The sequence below is a fragment of the Staurois parvus genome, unplaced genomic scaffold, assembly GCF_062004578.1.
Source record: "Staurois parvus isolate SC_StPar_1 unplaced genomic scaffold, SC_StPar_1.0 ptg002362l, whole genome shotgun sequence".
In the NCBI taxonomy this organism is placed as follows: domain Eukaryota; kingdom Metazoa; phylum Chordata; class Amphibia; order Anura; family Ranidae; genus Staurois; species Staurois parvus.
In genome coordinates this window covers 522,215-543,593 of record NW_028320158.1, presented here as the reverse complement: position 1 = coordinate 543,593, position 21,379 = coordinate 522,215, and positions in this window count along the sequence as shown.

The window sequence follows — 21,379 nt, the reverse complement described above, 5'->3', positions numbered from 1 at the left end:
AATACAAAAGGGGGAATATGATCTCCATGTATAATACATAAGGGAACTATGATCTCCATGTATGATTAAAGAGGGGTGATATGATCTCCATGTATTATACATAAGGGGGATATGATCTCCATGTATTATACTTAAGGGGGTGTGTGATCTTAATGTAGAATACATGAAGGGGGATATGATCTCCATGTATAATACATAAGGGGAGATATTATCTCCATGTATAATACATAAGGGGGATATGATCTCCATGTATAATACATAAGTGGGGATATGATCTCCATGTATAATACATAACGAGGATATGATCTCCATGTTTAATACATAAGGGGGATATGATTTCCATGTATAATACATAAGGGGGGATATGATCTCCATTTATAATTCATAAGGGGGGATATGAGCTCCATGCATAATACATAAGGGGGATATGATCTCCATGTATAATACATAAGGTGGATATGATTTCCATGTATAATACATAAGGGGGGATATGAGCTCCATGCATAATACATAAGGGGGATATGATCTCCATGTATAATACATAAGGGGTATATGATCTCAATGTATAATACATAAGGGGGAATATGATCTCCATGTATAATACATAAGGGGGGGTATGATCCCCATGTATAATACATAAGGGGGGAAATGATCTCCATGTATAATACAAAAGGGGGAATATGATCTCCATGTATAATACATAAGGGAACTATGATCTCCATGTATGATTAAAGAGGGGTGATACGATCTCCATGTAAAATACATAAGGAGGATATGATCTCCATGCATAAAATTTAAGGGGGTATGAACTCCATGTATAATACATAAGAGCGATATGATCTCCATGTATAATACACAAGGGGGGATATGATCTACATGTATAATACACAAGGGGGGATATGATCTCCATGTATAATTCACACGGGGGATATGATCTCCATGTATAATACATAAGGGGGGATATGATCTCCATGTATAATACATAAGGGGGAATAAGATCTCAATGTATAATATATAAGGGGGATATGATCTCCATGTATAAAACACAAAGGGGATATGATCTCCATGTATTATACATAAGGGGGATATGATCTCCATGTATTATACTTAAGGGGGTGTGTGATCTTAATGTAGAATACATGAGGGGGGATATGATCTCTATGTATAATACACAAGGAGGGATATGATCTCCATGTATAAAACATAAGGGCGATATGATCTCCATGTGTAATACATAAGGGGGATATGATCTCCATGTATAATACATAAGGGGGGATATGATCAGCATGTATAATACATAAGGGGGATATAATCACTATGTATAATACATAAGGGGATATGATCTCCATGTATAATACATAAGGGGGATATGATCTCCGTATATAATACATAAGGGGGGATATAATCTCCATGTGTAATACATAAGGGGGATATGATCTCCATGTATAATACATAAGGGGGGATATGATCTCCATGTATAATACATAAAGGGGGATATGATCTGCATGTATAATACATAAGGGAGTTATGATTTCCATCTATAATGCATAAGGGGGATATGATCTCCATGTATAATACATAAGGGGGGGATATAATCTCCATGTATTATACACAACGGGGGATATGATCTCCATGTATAATACATAAGGGGGATATGATCTCCATGTAAAATAAAAGAGGGAGGATACGATCACCATAAAAAATACGTAAGGGGGATATGATCTCCATTTATAATATTAAATGGGGGGGGGGTATGATCTCCATGTATAATACATAAGAGGGGATATGATCTCCATGTATAATACACAAGGGGGGATATGATCTCCATGTATAATACATAAGGGGGATATGATCTCCATGTATAATACATAAAGGGGGGATATGATGTCCATGTAAAATACATAAGGGGAGATATGATCTCTATGTATAATACATAAGGGGGGATATGATCTCCATGTACAATACATAAGGGGGGATATGATCTCCATGTATAATACATAAGGGGGATATGATCACCATGTATAATACATAAGGGGGATATGATCTCCATGTATAATACATAAGTGGGATATGATCTCCATGTGTAATACATAATTGGGATATGATCTCCATGTAAAATAAAAGAGTGGGGATACGATCACCATAAAAAATACGTGAGGGGGATATGATCTCCATTTATAATATTAAATGGGGGGGGGGGGTATGATCTCCATGTATAATACATAAGAGGGGATATGATCTCCATGTATAATACAAAAGGGGGGTTATGATCTCCATGTATAATACATGAGGGGGGGGTATGATCTCCATATATAATACTTAAGAATGGATATGATCTCCATGTATAATACGTAAGTTGGACATGATCACTATGTGTAATACGTAAGGGGGGTTATGATCACCATATATAATACATAAGGGGGGATATGATCTCTATGTATAATACATAAGGGGGGATATGATCTCCATGTATAATACATAAGGGGGATATGATCTCCATGTATAATACATAAGAGGGATATGATCTCCATGTATAATACATAAGGGGGATATGATCTCCATGTATAATACATAAGGGGGGATATGATCTCCATGTATAATACATAAGGGGGATATGATCTCCATGTATAATACATAAGTGGGGATATGATCTCCATGTATAATACACAAGGGGGGATATGATCTCCATGTATAATAAATAACGGGGGAAATGATCACCATGTATAATACATAAGGGGGATATGATATCCATGTAAAATAAAAGAGGGGGGATAAGATCACAATAAAAAATACGTAAGGGGGATATGATCTCCATTTATAATATTAAATGGGGGGGGGTATGATCTCCATGTATAATACATGAGGGGGGTTATGATCTCCATATATGATACATAAGGGTGGATATGATCTCCATGTATAATACACAAGGGGGGATATGATCTCCATGTATAATACATAAGGGGGGATATGATCTCCATGTATAATACATAAAGGTGGATATGAGCTCCATGATTAATACTTAATGGGGGAATTGATCTCCATGTACAATACAGAGGGGGATATAATAAAGATCTATAATACATAAGGGGGATATGATCTCTATGTATAATACATAAGGGGGGGGATATGATCTCCATGTATATTACATAAGGGGGGGGATATTATATCCATGTATAATACATAAGGGGTTGTATGATTTCCATTTATAACACATAAGGGGGGATATTATCTCCATGTATAATACTTAAGGGGGATATGATCTCCATGTATAATATAAGAGGGGGATATGATCACCATGTATAATGCATAAGGGGGATATGATCTCCATGTATAATACATAAGGGGGGATATGATCTCCATGCGTAATACATAAGGGAGATATGATCTCCATGTATAATACATAAGGAGGATATGATCTCCATGTATAATACATAAGGGGGATATGATCTCCATGTATAATACATAAGGGGGATATGATCTCCATGTATAATACATAAGGGGGGTATGATCTCCATGTATAATACATAAGGGGGGATATGATCTCCATGTGTAATACATAAGGGGGGGATATGATATCCATGTATAATACATAAGGGGGATATGATCACCATGTATAATACATAAGGGGGATATGATCTCCATGTATAATACATAAGGTGGATATGATCTCCATATATAATACATAAAGGGGGGGATATGATCACCATGTATAATACATAAGGGGGGATATGATCACCATGTATAATACATAAGGGTGAATATGATCTACATGAGAATACATAAAGGGGGATATGATCTCCATGTATAATACATGAGGGGGATATGATCTCCATGTATAATACACAAGGGGGATACGATCTCCAGGTATAATATTTAAGGGGGTTTATGATCTCTATGTATAATACATAAGGGGGATATGACCTCCATGAATAATACATAAGGGGGAAAATGATCTCCATGTATAATACATAAGGGGGATATGATCTCCATATATAATACATAAGGGGATATAATCACCATCTATAATACATAAGGGGGATATGATCTCTGTGTATAATACATAAGGGGGGATATTATCTCCATGTATAATACATAAGGGGGGTTATGATCTCCATGTATCATACATAAAGGGGGATATGATCTCCATGTATATTACATAAGGGGGGGGGGGATATTATATCCTTGTATAATACATAACGGCGTGTAAGATCTCCAATTATAATACGTAAGGGGGGATATGATCAACAAGTATTATACATAAGGGGGATATGATCTCCATGTATAATACATAATGGGGGAATATGATCTCCATGTATAATACATAAGGGGGGATATGATCTCCATGTATAATACATAAGGGGGATATGATCTCCATGTATAATACATAAGGGGGATATGATCTCCATGTATAATACATAAGGGGGATATGATCTCCATGTATAATACATAAGGGGGGATATGATCACCATTAGAGATGAGCGAAGTATTCAAAAATTCGATTCGGCTGATTCGGCGAATTTGAGGAATAAATTCGATTCGAGTCGAATATATTCGCTGCGAATTCAACTTATAAAAAGGGTGTTTCTAGGCTTCAGAGAGACTTTATATTAGTGCAGAACACTATACCTTTAATTTAAATGCCCTTGGAGTCTGCTGGGGAAGAGAAATAATACTTTCAGTCAGTATGACATGCAGATGAGTGCCGTCGATCTTAGAATCACCGCACACTTCACTCATTTGGGCAGTCACGGGGCCAAAACCAGAGTGTGGAGCCACAGTGTGGCGGTGGAGGCAGCAGCAATGGGAGGCCATACAGCACCCTATGACAAAATGGAACCCACCAGCAGTGTGAGGAGACCTGAAAGTGGCACATGGCAGAGTGTGGCGATGGAGACAGAAGCAATGGGAGCCCGTATTGGGACCCATGACACACTCTGGACCTGGCAGCAGCATGAGGAGGCGGTACAGGGGCCCATGACAGATTACGGGCCTGGCAGCAGCATGAGGAGTCGGTACGGGGGCCCATGGCAGATTACGGGCCTGGCAGCAGCAATGGGAGGCCATACAGCACCCTATGACAAAATGGAACCCACCAGCAGTGTGAGGAGACCTGAAAGTGGCACATGGCAGAGTGTGGCGATGGAGACAGCAGCAATGGGAGGCCGTACAGGGACCCATGACACACTCTGGACCTGGCAGCAGCATGAGGAGGCGGTACAGGGGCCCATGACAGATTACGGGCCTGGCAGCAGCATGAGGAGTCGGTACGGGGGCCCATGGCAGATTACGGGCCTGGCAGCAGCAATGGGAGGCCATACAGCACCCTATGACAAAATGGAACCCACCAGCAGTGTGAGGAGACCTGAAAGTGGCACATGGCAGAGTGTGGCGATGGAGACAGCAGCAATGGGAGGCCGTACAGGGACCCATGACACACTCTGGACCTGGCAGCAGCATGAGGAGGCGGTACAGGGGCCCATGACAGATTACGGGCCTGGCAGCAGCATGAGGAGTCGGTACGGGGGCCCATGGCAGAGTACGGGCCTGGCAGCAGCAATGGGAGGCCATACAGCACCCTATGACAAAATGGAACCCACCAGCAGTGTGAGGAGACCTGAAAGTGGCACATGGCAGAGTGTGGCGATGGAGACAGCAGCAATGGGAGGCCGTACAGGGACCCATGACACACTCTGGACCTGGCAGCAGCATGAGGAGGCGGTACAGGGGCCCATGACAGATTACGGGCCTGGCAGCAGCATGAGGAGTCGGTACGGGGGCCCATGGCAGATTACGGGCCTGGCAGCAGCAATGGGAGGCCCGTAATCTGCCAGCACCCTATGACAAAATGGAACCCACCAGCAGTGTGAGGAGACCTGAAAGTGGCACATGGCAGAGTGTGGCGATGGAGACAGCAGCAATGGGAGGCCGTACAGGGACCCATGACACACTCTGGACCTGGCAGCAGCATGAGGAGGCGGTACAGGGGCCCATGACAGATTACGGGCCTGGCAGCAGCATGAGGAGTCGGTACAGGGGCCCATGGCAGATTACGGGCCTGGCAGCAGCAATGGGAGGCCCGTAATCTGCCAGCACCCTATGACAAAATGGAACCCACCAGCAGTGTGAGGAGACCTGAAAGTGGCACATGGAAGAGTGTGGCGATGGAGACAGCAGCAATGGGAGGCCGTACAGGGACCCATGACACACTCTGGACCTGGCAGCAGCATGAGGAGGCGGTACAGGGGCCCATGACAGATTACGGGCCTGGCAGCAGCATGAGGAGTCGGTACGGGGGCCCATGGCAGATTACGGGCCTGGCAGCAGCAATGGGAGGCCATACAGCACCCTATGACAAAATGGAACCCACCAGCAGTGTGAGGAGACCTGAAAGTGGCACATGGCAGAGTGTGGCGATGGAGACAGCAGCAATGGGAGGCCGTACAGGGACCCATGACACACTCTGGACCTGGCAGCAGCATGAGGAGGCGGTACAGGGGCCCATGACAGATTACGGGCCTGGCAGCAGCATGAGGAGTCGGTACGGGGGCCCATGGCAGATTACGGGCCTGGCAGCAGCAATGGGAGGCCCGTAATCTGCCAGCACCCTATGACAAAATGGAACCCACCAGCAGTGTGAGGAGACCTGAAAGTGGCACATGGCAGAGTGTGGCGATGGAGACAGCAGCAATGGGAGGCCGTACAGGGACCCATGACACACTCTGGACCTGGCAGCAGCATGAGGAGGCGGTACAGGGGCCCATGACAGTTTACGGGCCTGGCAGCAGCATGAGGAGTCGGTACGGGGGCCCATGGCAGATTACGGGCCTGGCAGCAGCAATGGGAGGCCATACAGCACCCTATGACAAAATGGAACCCACCAGCAGTGTGAGGAGACCTGAAAGTGGCACATGGCAGAGTGTGGCGATGGAGACAGCAGCAATGGGAGGCCGTACAGGGACCCATGACACACTCTGGACCTGGCAGCAGCATGAGGATGCGGTACAGGGGCCCATGACAGATTACGGGCCTGGCAGCAGCATGAGGATTGGGTACGGGGGCCCATGGCAGATTGCGGGCCTTTCAGCAGCAATGGGAGGCCCGTAATCTGCCAGCACCCTATGACAAAATGGAACCCACCAGCAGTGTGAGGAGACCTGAAAGTGGCACATGGCAGAGTGTGGCGATGGAGACAGCAGCAATGGGAGGCCGTACAGGGACCCATGACACACTCTGGACCTGGCAGCAGCATGAGGAGGCGGTACAGGGGCCCATGACAGATTACGGGCCTGGCAGCAGCATGAGGAGTCGGTACGGGGGCCCATGGCAGATTACGGGCCTGGCAGCAACAATGGGAGGCCCGTAATCTGCCAGCACCCTATGACAAAATGGAACCCACCAGCAGTGTGAGGAGACCTGAAAGTGGCACATGGCAGAGTGTGGCGATGGAGACAGCAGCAATGGGAGGCCATACAGGGACCCATGACACACTCTGGACCTGGCAGCAGCAAGAGGAGGCGGTACAGGGGCCCATGGCAGAGTGGCGAAGCGTAAGCAGCTTAAATTGAAGGCCATACAGAGGCCTATGTTAAAAATAATAACATGTTTGGGGCATGATTCATGGCGGATTTAGTCAGTTGTGTCAGGAACTGGTGGTTTGAAATCCAGACTAATCCACGCCTGATTCATTTTCACAAACGTGAGTCTCTCCACACTTTGGGTGGATAGTCGTGTCCTCCGCGGAGTTACAATACCTCCTGCCGCACTAAACACGCGCTCCGATGCCACGCTACTGGCCGGGCATGACAGCCTTTCAAGGGCAAATTCAGCTAGTTGGGGCCAAAGGTCAAGTTTCGTTGCCCAGTAGTCAAGGGGATTGTCTACCTCGGTTGGCAGGGTGCTGTCCAAGTAGGCCCAAGCCTGTTGTTTGAGGTCCTGCTCCAGGTCCACCTGATGCTGCTGCTGCTGCGGCTGGTTAGTAGTTTCCTCACTGCGCTGGTGAAGAAAGCTACTCATCATCGACTGCAGACTGAGGCAGCCGCTGCTGGTGGAGCTGCCACTGCTCCTACCACCCCACCCCCCCCTGCTGCCATGGCAGCGGAACGCGAGCGCACAGGGCCCTCAGTGTCTGAGGATGGACATTGGTGCAGAAAGGCAGAGACCAACTGACTACATAGGTGGTTTTTATAGTACGTTATTTTGGCCTCCTTCTCAGCAGGTGTGAAAAAGGCCACCATTTTTGAACGGTAGCGAGGGTCCAACAAGGTGGACAGCCAAAAGTCATCCCTCTGTCTGATGGTTATTATTCGGCTGTCGCTACGCAAGCAACCGAGCATGCTATGGGCCATTTGTGCCAAGGAATGCGAGGGACTCCCTGCCTCCATCTCCACAGCATACTGCCACGGTGCGTCTGGGTCCTCTGTCTCCTCCTCCTCCTCTACCAGATGCTCCTGCTCCTCCACTCCTGTCCGCTGAGTGGAAAAACCACCCATTTCACTCAATAATTCCTGAGCACCAATGTCCTCCTCTATCTCCTCCTCTTCTTCCTGTCCTGCCCCCACAGGGGTCATGTGGCGTTGAGATCTGTGCGCCACGTCTACCGCACCCTGACCAGCCATTGTTAACAGCATTTGTTCCAGGACGTGCAACAGAGGAATGACGTCGTTCATCCCATAGTCCTGCCGACTCACGAATAGCGTGGCCTCCTCAAAGGGCCTGAGCAAGCGGCAGGTGTCACGCATGAGCTGCCAATGGCTGACATCTAAGTTACACAGGGGAGTACCTTTATCCGCTTGTAACATCAGGAAATCGGTGATGGCCTTTCGCTGTTCGTAAAGGCGGTCTAACATATGTAGGGTTGAATTCCACCTTGTTGCAACGTCGCAGATCAGGCGATGCTGTGGAATTCCGTTCTGCCGCTGCAGCTCAAGGAGGGTGTGCTTTGCGGTGTAGGAATGGCTGAAATGCATGCAAAGTTTACGTGACATTTTAAGGATGCCTTGCAGTGGGATGGTGGATTTTAGGAACCGCTTGACAACCAGATTGAACACGTGAGCCATGCATGGCGCATGGCACAACCTTCCTTGACGCAGAGCAGACACCATGTTCTTTCCGTTGTCGGTCAACATGGTTCCGATTTTCAGTTTGCGCGGAGACAGCCATCTGTCGATTTCTCTGTTCATTACACTCAGAAGTTCCTCCCCTGTGTGACTACGTTCGCCAAGGCATACCAGGTGCAGCACAGCGTGACATCGTTGCGCCCTGCACATGTGATATGCCGGTCGGGTAATGGGACTTGGCACGGGGGTGGCGGCTGAGGACACGGCGGAAGAAGAGGTGGTAGAGGCGGACATCTTTGCTGGACCAAGGACGTGCAAACGTGGAGGCAAAAGCGGCGTGACCTGTCCAAGTTGCTGGTGCGGCTGTGCCGGCACCACGTTCACCCAGTGGGCCGTAAATGACATGTACTGTCCCTGACCGTAGTTACAGCTCCACACGTCGGCGCTGCCGTGCACTTTGGCAGAGACCGACATGCTCAAAGACTGGCCCACCATCTCTTCTACATGTGAATGCAGGGCTGGCACTGCCTTTTTGGCAAAGAAATGCCGGCTTGGCACTCTCCACCACTTGGAAAGGGAGGGACTGCAGCACCAGCAACTTGGACAGGAGGACGTTCAGCTTCTGCACCGTCGGGTGCGTGCTCGCAAACTGTTGTCTCTTGGAAACGGATTCCAACAAAGACTGCTGACGGAATCCGTGAAGAGGAGTAGCAGGAGAAGGAGCATCTGAACGAGCGGAAGATGCCAACGAGCGACAACTCCCCTCATCAGAGGTGTTGGAGCCTTGACTGGCTGATAGAGGGCGATTGACGTCGGGTGACGGAGCAAGTAACGGAGCGGGTGATGGAGCGGGGGCTGGGGCAGGCAGAACCGCTGTATCTTTATCACGGTTTTCCCAGGCCACCGAATGGCGACGCTGCATATGCTGACGCAACGCTGTAGTCCCAACATGGGCCCCCTGGCCACGCTTGACTTTCTGACCACATCGTCGACATACGGCTACGTTTACTTCCTCGTGCGGCTTGACGAAAAATTGCCACACCGCCAAGTAGGAAACTTTGCCCCCGCTACTCCTCACTGGCTGACTGCTACTTCCTCTGTGCACACCGGCACCACTACTGGCCGTGGTGGTAGGCTGCAGTGGAGCTGGTGCTCTACTCCGTGGCCGTTTGCCTCCACTGACACTGCTGCGACCCTGCTGCCTCCTGGGCAACCCACCGACTGTTTTGCTCACTGCCAAGCTGGCACCCTCTTCTCCTGATGATGCGGAAGCAATAGCCTGATGACGACGAGGCTGCCAAGTGCGATCAGCCTCATCATCATCAATTAGGGTCTCTGCCTCACTACTAGCCCCCTCGGCTGCGTCTGGGTCAGGAGACAGACCTGTCTCTAGACCGGCTACCGAGCCACTCTCCTCGCCAGTACTTCTTCGCCTGGCTGCTGAAGAGGCGGATGTCTCCCCCCGTTCCTGACCGCCCTCTGTTAGCTCTTCCTCATTGTACAGTGGGGCTGAGCCCACAGCATGCGATACATCGCTTGGTGAGGGAACAGCAAAGGAAAGGGGCAGGTAGAGGACACGTGATTTCAGTGGGCTTGCTCCCGGGCCATGCCAACTAACGGTTGTGTCTGACGTACACACCGACCGTTGGCTGTAGGTGACCTGGGAAGAGGAAGACGACCGAGCCAACCAATCTATGACGGCAGGGTTGTCGGTGGAGACACGACCGCTGGATGACACCGGGAGCACTGGCCTCTGGCTGCGACTAGTGTTGCCTCGATCCCTTCCTCTGCTGCCACGTCTGCTCGCTCCTGAAACATTGCCTCCTCTGACACTCCTCTGCGTGTTGTCTGACATACTCTTTAATTCAACGATTCTGTGTCCCTGAGTAACGATTCTGTGTCCCTGAGTAACAATTCTGTGTCCCTGAGTAACAATTCTGTGTCCCTCAGTAACGATTCTGTGTCCCTCAGTAACAATTCTGTGTCCCTCAGTAACAATTCTGTGTCCCTGAGTAACAATTCTGTGTCCCTGAGTAACAATTCTGTGTCCCTCAGTAACGATTCTGTGTCCCTCAGTAACGATTCTGTGTCCCTGAGTAACAATTCTGTGTCCCTGAGTAACGATTCTGTGTCCCTGAGTAACAATTCTTTGTCTGTCCCTGAGTAACGATTCTGTGTCCCTGAGTAACAATTCTGTGTCCCTGAGTAACAATTCTGTGTCCCTGAGTAACAATTCTGTGTCCCTCAGTAACGATTCTGTGTCCCTCAGTAACAATTCTGTGTCCCTCAGTAACAATTCTGTGTCCCTGAGTAACAATTCTGTGTCCCTGAGTAACAATTCTGTGTCCCTCAGTAACGATTCTGTGTCCCTCAGTAACAATTCTGTGTCCCTCAGTAATAATTCTGTGTCCCTGAGTAACGATTCTGTGTCCCTGAGTAACAATTCTGTGTCCCTGAGTAACAATTCTGTGTTTGTCCCTGAGTACCGATTCTGTGTCAATCAGTAACGATTCTGTGTCCCTGAGTAACAATTCTATGTCCCTGAGTAACAATTCTGTGTCCCTGAGTAACGATTGTGTGTCCCTGAGTAACAATTCTGTGTCCCTGAGTAACAATTCTGTGTCTGTCCCTGAGTAACGATTCTGTGTCCCTCAGTAACAATTCTGTGTCCCTGAGTAACAATTCTGTGTCCCTGAGTAACAATTCTGTGTCCCTCAGTAACGATTCTGTGTCCCTCAGTAACGATTCTGTGTCCCTCAGTAACAATTCTGTGTCCCTGAGTAACGATTCTGTGTCCCTGAGTAACAATTCTGTGTCCCTGAGTAACAATTCTGTGTCTGTCCGAGTAACAATTCTGTGTCCCTGAGTAACAATTATGTGTCCCTGAGTAACGATTCTGTGTCGCTGAGTAACAATTCTGTGTCCCTCAGTAACGATTCTGTGTCCCTCAGTAACAATTCTGTGTCCCTGAGTAACGATTCTGTGTCCCTGAGTAACAATTCTGTGTCCCTGAGTAACGATTCTGTGTCCCTGAGTAACAATTCTGTGTCTGTCCCTGAGTAACAATTCTGTGTCCCTGAGTAACAATTCTGTGTCCCTGAGTAACGATTCTGTGTCCCTGAGTAACAATTCTGTGTCCCTGAGTAACAATTCTGTGTCTGTCCCTGAGTAACAATTCTGTGTCCCTGAGTAACAATTCTGTGTCTGTCCCTGAGTAACGATTCTGTGTCCCTGAGTAACAATTCTGTGTCCCTGAGTAACAATTCTGTGTCCCTGAGTAACGTTTCTGTGTCCCTGAGTAACAATTCTGTGTCTGTCCCTGAGTAACGATTCTGTGTCCCTGAGTAACAATTCTGTGTCCCTGAGTAACAATTCTGTGTCCCTGAGTAACGATTGTGTGTCCCTGAGTAACAATTCTGTGTCCCTGAGTAACAATTCTGTGTCCCTCAGTAACGATTCTGTGTCCCTCAGTAACAATTCTGTGTCCCTGAGTAACAATTCTGTGTCCCTGAGTAACAATTCTGTGTCCCTAAGTAACGGTTCTGTTTGCCTCCACTGACACTGCTGCGACCCTGCTGCCTCCTGGGCAACCCACCGACTGTTTTGCTCACTGCCAAGCTGGCACCCTCTTCTCCTGATGATGCGGAAGCAATAGCCTGATGACGACGAGGCTGCCAAGTGCGATCAGCCTCATCATCATCAATTAGGGTCTCCGCCTCACTACTAGCCCCCTCGGCTGCGTCTGGGTCAGGAGACAGACCTGTCTCTAGACCGGCTACCGAGCCACTCTCCTCGCCAGTACTTCTTCGCCTGGCTGCTGAAGAGGCGGATGTCTCCCCCCGTTCCTGACCGCCCTCTGTTAGCTCTTCCTCATTGTACAGTGGGGCTGAGCCCACAGCATGCGATACATCGCTTGGTGAGGGAACAGCAAAGGAAAGGGGCAGGTAGAGGACACGTGATTTCAGTGGGCTTGCTCCCGGGCCATGCCAACTAACGGTTGTGTCTGACGTACACACCGACCGTTGGCTGTAGGTGACCTGGGAAGAGGAAGACGACCGAGCCAACCAATCTATGACGGCAGGGTTGTCGGTGGAGACACGACCGCTGGATGACACCGGGAGCACTGGCCTCTGGCTGCGACTAGTGTTGCCTCGATCCCTTCCTCTGCTGCCACGTCTGCTCGCTCCTGAAACATTGCCTCCTCTGACACTCCTCTGCGTGTTGTCTGACATACTCTTTAATTCAACGATTCTGTGTCCCTGAGTAACGATTCTGTGTCCCTGAGTAACAATTCTGTGTCCCTGAGTAACAATTCTGTGTCCCTGAGTAACAATTCTGTGTCCCTCAGTAACGATTCTGTGTCCCTCAGTAACAATTCTGTGTCCCTCAGTAACAATTCTGTGTCCCTGAGTAACAATTCTGTGTCCCTGAGTAACAATTCTGTGTCCCTCAGTAACGATTCTGTGTCCCTCAGTAACGATTCTGTGTCCCTGAGTAACAATTCTGTGTCCCTGAGTAACGATTCTGTGTCCCTGAGTAACAATTCTTTGTCTGTCCCTGAGTAACGATTCTGTGTCCCTGAGTAACAATTCTGTGTCCCTGAGTAACAATTCTGTGTCCCTCAGTAACGATTCTGTGTCCCTCAGTAACAATTCTGTGTCCCTCAGTAACAATTCTGTGTCCCTGAGTAACAATTCTGTGTCCCTCAGTAACGATTCTGTGTCCCTCAGTAACAATTCTGTGTCCCTCAGTAATAATTCTGTGTCCCTGAGTAACGATTCTGTGTCCCTGAGTAACAATTCTGTGTCCCTGAGTAACAATTCTGTGTTTGTCCCTGAGTACCGATTCTGTGTCAATCAGTAACGATTCTGTGTCCCTGAGTAACAATTCTGTGTCCCTGAGTAACAATTCTGTGTCCCTGAGTAACGATTGTGTGTCCCTGAGTAACAATTCTGTGTCCCTGAGTAACAATTCTGTGTCTGTCCCTGAGTAACGATTCTGTGTCCCTCAGTAACAATTCTGTGTCCCTGAGTAACAATTCTGTGTCCCTGAGTAACAATTCTGTGTCCCTCAGTAACGATTCTGTGTCCCTCAGTAACGATTCTGTGTCCCTCAGTAACAATTCTGTGTCCCTGAGTAACGATTCTGTGTCCCTGAGTAACAATTCTGTGTCCCTGAGTAACAATTCTGTGTCTGTCCGAGTAACAATTCTGTGTCCCTGAGTAACAATTATGTGTCCCTGAGTAACGATTCTGTGTCGCTGAGTAACAATTCTGTGTCCCTCAGTAACGATTCTGTGTCCCTCAGTAACAATTCTGTGTCCCTGAGTAACGATTCTGTGTCCCTGAGTAACAATTCTGTGTCCCTGAGTAACGATTCTGTGTCCCTGAGTAACAATTCTGTGTCTGTCCCTGAGTAACAATTCTGTGTCCCTGAGTAACAATTCTGTGTCCCTGAGTAACGATTCTGTGTCCCTGAGTAACAATTCTGTGTCCCTGAGTAACAATTCTGTGTCTGTCCCTGAGTAACAATTCTGTGTCCCTGAGTAACAATTCTGTGTCTGTCCCTGAGTAACGATTCTGTGTCCCTGAGTAACAATTCTGTGTCCCTGAGTAACAATTCTGTGTCCCTGAGTAACGTTTCTGTGTCCCTGAGTAACAATTCTGTGTCTGTCCCTGAGTAACGATTCTGTGTCCCTGAGTAACAATTCTGTGTCCCTGAGTAACAATTCTGTGTCCCTGAGTAACGATTGTGTGTCCCTGAGTAACAATTCTGTGTCCCTGAGTAACAATTCTGTGTCCCTCAGTAACGATTCTGTGTCCCTCAGTAACGATTCTGTGTCCCTCAGTAACAATTCTGTGTCCCTGAGTAACAATTCTGTGTCCCTGAGTAACAATTCTGTGTCCCTAAGTAACGGTTCTGTGTCCCTGAGTAACGATTCTGTGGCCCTAAAGTCTCTGTGGCCCTAACTCTGTCCCTCAATACAGACAGGTCTGTCTCTCTTGAATGACCGGAGGCTAATGGAGATTTCTAAGATGGCCGCGATTTATAGCTCCACCATTACACAGTGCTGGCTGGCTGGCTGCTGATTGCCTATTGCGATCACATGTCATGAATGAATGCATTATGGGTCAGCGCGCCTTCCCAGAGATCCCCGCTCCATCGCCACACATGTCGCCGGTATTTTTGGAAAAATTAAATTTGTGCATCCGAAGTTGGCTAATCTTCGGATTCGTCGCGAATCGAATATTTCCCAAACTTCGAAACGAATTCCACTTCGCCATGTTCGATTCGCTCATCTCTAATCACCATGTATAATACATAAGGGGGGATATGATCACTATGTATAATCATAAGGGGGGATATGATCTCCATGTATAATACATAAGGGGGATATGATCACCATGTATAATACATAAGGGGGGATATGATCTCCATGTAAAATAAAAGAGGGGGGATACGATCACCATAAAAAATACGTAAGGGGGATATGATCTCCATTTATAATATTAAATGGGGGGGGTGTATGATCTCCATGTATAATACATAAGAGGGGATATGATCTCCAAGTATAATACACAAGGGGGGATATGAACTCCATGTATAATTAATAAGGGGGATTATGATCTCCATGTATAATACATGAGGGGGGGATATGATCTCCATGTATAATACATGAGGGGGATATGATCTCCATGTATAATACATAAGGGGGGATATGATTTCCATGTATAATACATAAGGGGGATATGATCTCCATGTATAATACATAAGGGGGATATGATCTCCATTTATAATACATAAGGGGAACATGATCTCCATGTATAAAATAAGAGGGGGATATGATCTCCATGTATAATACATAAGGGGGGATGTGATCTCCATGTATAATACATAAGGGGGATATGATCACCATGTATAATACATAAGGGGGATATGATCACCATGTATAATACATAAGGGGGAATATGATCTCCATGTATAATGCACAAGGGGGGATAAGATCTCCAGGTACAATACACAAGGGGGAATATGATCTCAATATATAATACATAAGGGTGGATATGATCCCCATGAATGATACATAATGGGGGAATTGTACAATACAGAGGGGGATATAATCAAGATCTATAATACATAAGGGGAATATGATCTGTAGCTATAATACATAAGGGGGGATATGATCTCCATGTATATTACATAAGGGGGGGGGGGGATAATATATCCATGTATAATAGATAAGGATGTGTATGATCTCCATTTATAATACATAAGGGGGGATATGATCTCCAGGTATAATACTTAAGGGGGATATGATCTCCATGTATAATACATAAGGGGGATATGATCTCCATGTATAATACATAAGGGGGGATATGATCTCCATGTATAATACATGAGGGGAGATATGATCTCCATGTATAATACATAAGGGGGGATATGATCTCCATGTGTAATACATAAGGGGGATATGATCTCCATGTATAATACATAAGGGGGATATGATCTCCATGTATTATACATAAGGGGGGATATGATCTCCATGTATAATACATGAGGGAAGATATGATCTCCATGTATAATACATAAGGGGGGATATGATCTCCATGTATAATACATAAGGGGGGATATGATCTCCATGTGTAATACATAAGGGGGATATGATCTTCATGTATAATACATAAGGGGGAATATGATCTGCACGTATAATACATAAGCGGGGAGATGATCTCCATGTATAATACATAAGGGGGGGGGGGTATGATCTCCATGTATAGTACATAAGTGGGATATGATCATCATGTATAAAACATAAGGGGGATATGATCTCCATGTATAATACATAAAGAAGGATATGATCTCCTAGTATAATACATAGGGGGGATATGATCACCATGTATTATATATAAGTGGGAATATGATCTCCATGTATAATACATAAGGGGGGTTATGATCTCCATGTATATTACTTAAGGGGGGATATGATCTCCATGTATAATACATAAGGGGGATATGATCTCCTTGTATTATACATAAGGGGGGATATGATCTCCATGTATAATACACAAGGGGGGATATGATCTCCATGTATAATAAATAAGGGGGGATATGATCTCCATGTATAATACATAAGGGGGGATATGATCTCCATGTAAAATAAAAGAGGGGGGATACGATCACCATAAAAAATACGTAAGGGGGATATGATGTCCATTTATAATATTAAATGGGGGGGTGGGGGATATGAACTCCATGTATAATAAATAAGGGGGATTATGATCTCCATGTATAATACATGAGGGGGGGTATGATCTCCATATATAATACAAAAGGGTGGATATGTTCTCCATATATAATACATAAGGGTGGATTTGATCTACATGATAATACATAAAGGGGGATTTGATCTCCATGTATAATACATGAGGGGGGATATGATCTCCATGTATAATACACGAGGGGGATACGATCTCCAGGTATAATATTAAAGGGGGTGTATGATCTCTATGTATAATACATAAGGGGGATATGACCTCCATGAATAATACATAAGGGGGATATGATCTCCATGTATAATATATAAGAGGGGGATATGATCTCATTGAATAATGCATAAGGGGGGATATGATCTCCATGTACAATACATAGGGGGATATAATCACCATCTATAATACATAAGGGGATTATGATCTCTGTGTATAATACATAAAGGAGGGATATGATCTCCATGTATAATACGTAAGGGGGGATATGATCTCCATGTATATTACATAAGGGGGGGATATTATATCCATGTATAATACATAACGGGGTGTATGATCTCCATTTATAATACATAAGGGGGGATATGATCTCCAATTATAATACATAAGGGGGATATGATCTCCATTTATAATATAAGAGGGGGATATGATCACCATGTATAATACATAAGGGGGGATTTGATCACCATGTAAAATAAAAGAGGGGGGATATGATCTCCATTTATAATACATAAGGGGGACATGATCTCCATGTATAAAATAAGAGGGGGATATGATCACCATTTATAATACATAAGGGGGAATATGATCTCCATGTATAATACATAAGGGGGGATATGATCTCCATGTATAATACATAAGCGGGGATATGATCTCCATGTATAATACATAAGGGGGGATATGATCTCCATGTATAATACATAAGGGGGGATATGATCACCATGTAAAATACATAAGGGGGGATATGATCTCCATGTATAATACGTAAGGGGGACATAATCACCATGTATAATACGTAAGGGGGGATATGATGTACATGATAATACATACAGGGGGATATGATCTCCATGTATAAAACATAAGGGGGATATGATCTCCATGTATAATACATAAGGGGGATATGATCTCCATGTATAATACATAAGGGGGGATATGATCTCCATTTGTAATACATAAGGGGGATATGATCTCCATGTATAATACATAAGGGGGGATATGATCTCCATGTATAATACATAAGGGGGGATATGATCTCCATGTATAATACATAAGGGGGGATATGATCTCCATGTATAATACATAAGGGGGGATATGATCTCCATGTATAATACATAAGGGAGGGATATGATCTCCATGTATAATACATAAGGGGGGATATGATCTCCATGTATAATACATAAGGGGGATATGATCTCCATGTATAATACATAAGGGGGGATATGATCTCCATGTAAAATAAAAGAGGGGGGATACGATCACCATAAAAAATACGTAAGGGGGATATGATCTCCATTTATAATATTAAATGGGGGGGGGGGTATGATCTCCATGTATAATACATAAGAGGGGATATGATCTCCATGTATAATAAATAAGGGGGATTATAATCTCCATGTATAATACATAAAGGTGGATATGAACTCCATGTATAATTCACAAGGGGGGATATGATCTCCATGAATAATACCTAAGGGAGATATGATCTCCATGTATAATACATGAGGGGGGATATGATCTCTATGTTTAATACATAAGGGGGATATGACATCCATGTATAATACATAAGGGTGGATATGATCTCCATGAATAATACATGAGGGGGGAAATGATCTTCATATATAATACATAAGAGGGGGATATGATCTCCATGAATAATACATAAGGGGGGATATGATCTCCATGTCCAATACATAGGGGGATATAATCACCATCTATATTACATAAGAGGGATATGGTCTCTATGTATAATACATAAGGGGGGGATATGATCTCCATGTATAATACATAAGGGGGGTTATGATCTCCATGTACAATATTTATGGGGGGATATGATCATCATGTATAATATATAAAGGGGGATATGATCTCCATGTATAATATATAAGGGGGGATATGATCTCCATGTATAATATATAAGGGGGAGATATGATCTTAATGTAGAATACATAAGGGGAGATATGATCTCCATGTATATAACATAAGGGGGATATGATATCCATGTATAATATTTAAGGGGCGGTATGATCACCATGTATAATACATATGGGGGAATATGATCTCAATGTATAATACATAAGGGGGGGATATGATGTCCATGTATAAATTACAAGGGGGATATGATCTCCATGTATAATACATAAGGGGGGGGGGTATGATCTTAATGTAGAATACATGAGGGGGATATGAACTCCATGTTTAATACAAAAGGGGGGATAGGATCACCATGTATAATACATAAGGGGGTTATGATCTCCATGTATAATAGTTAAGGGGGGATATGATCTACATGATAATACATAAGGGGGGGTATGATGTCCATGTATAATACATAAGGGGGATATGATCTCCATGTATAATACATAAGGGGGATACGATCTCCATGTATAATACATAAGGGGTGATATTATCTCCATGTATAATACACAAGGGGGGATATGATCTCCATGTATAATACATAAGGGGGGATATGATCTCCATGTATAATACATAAGGGGGGATTTGATCTACATGTATAATACACAAGGGGGGATATGATCTCCATGTATAATACACACGGCGGGATATGATCTCCATGTATAATACACAAGGAGGATATGATCTCCATGTATAATATATAAGGGGGGATATGATCTCCATGTATAATACACAAGAGGGGATATGATCTCCATGTATAATACACAAGGGGGGATTTGATCTATATGTATAATAGAGAAGGGGGGATATGATCTCCATGTATAATACACACGGCGGGATATGATCTCCATGTATAATACACAAGGAGGATATGATCGGCATGTATAATATATAAGGGGGGATATGATCTCCATGTATAATACATAAGGGGGGATATGATCACCATGTATAATACATAAGGGGGGATATGATCACCATGTATAATACATAAGGGGGATATGATCTCCATGTATAATACATAAGGGGGATATGATCTCCATGTACAATACATAGGGGGATATAATCACCATCTATAATACATAAGAGGGATATGATTTCTATGTATAATACATAAGGGGGGGATATGATCTCCATGTATAATACAAAAGGGGGGTTATGATCTCCATGTATAATACATAATGGGGATATAATCTTCATATATAATATATAAAAGGGGATATGATCTCCATGTTTAATATATAAGGGGGGATATGATTAGAGATGAGCGAATTATTCAAAAATTCGGTTCGGCTGATTCGCCGAATTCGCCGAATAAATTCGCTTCGAGCCGAATATATTCGCTGCGAATTTAACTTATAAAAAGGGTGTTTCTACTCTTCAGAGAGCCTTTATATTAGTGCAGAACACTGTACCTTTAATTTAAATGCCCTTGGAGTCTGCTGGGGAAGAGAAATAATACTGTCAGTCAGTATGACATGCAGATGAGTGCCGTCGATCTTAGAATCACCGCACACTTCACTCATTTGGGCAGTCACGGGGCCAAAACCAGAGTGTGGAGCCACAGTGTGGCGGTGGAGGCAGCAGCAATGGGAGGCCATACAGCACCCTATGACAAAATGGAACCCACCAGCAGTGTGAGGAGACCTGAAAGTGGCACATGGCAGAGTGTGGCGATGGAGACAGCAGCAATGGGAGGCCGTACAGGGACCCATGACACACTCTGGACCTGGCAGCAGCATGAGGAGGCGGTACAGGGGCCCATGACAGATTATGGGCCTGGCAGCAGCATGAGGAGTCGGTACGGGGGCCCATGGCAGATTACGGGCCTGGCAGCAGCATGAGGAGGCGGTACAGGGGCCCATGGCAGATTACGGGCCTGGCAGCAGCATGAGGAGGCGGTACAGGGGCCCATGGCAGAGTGGCGGA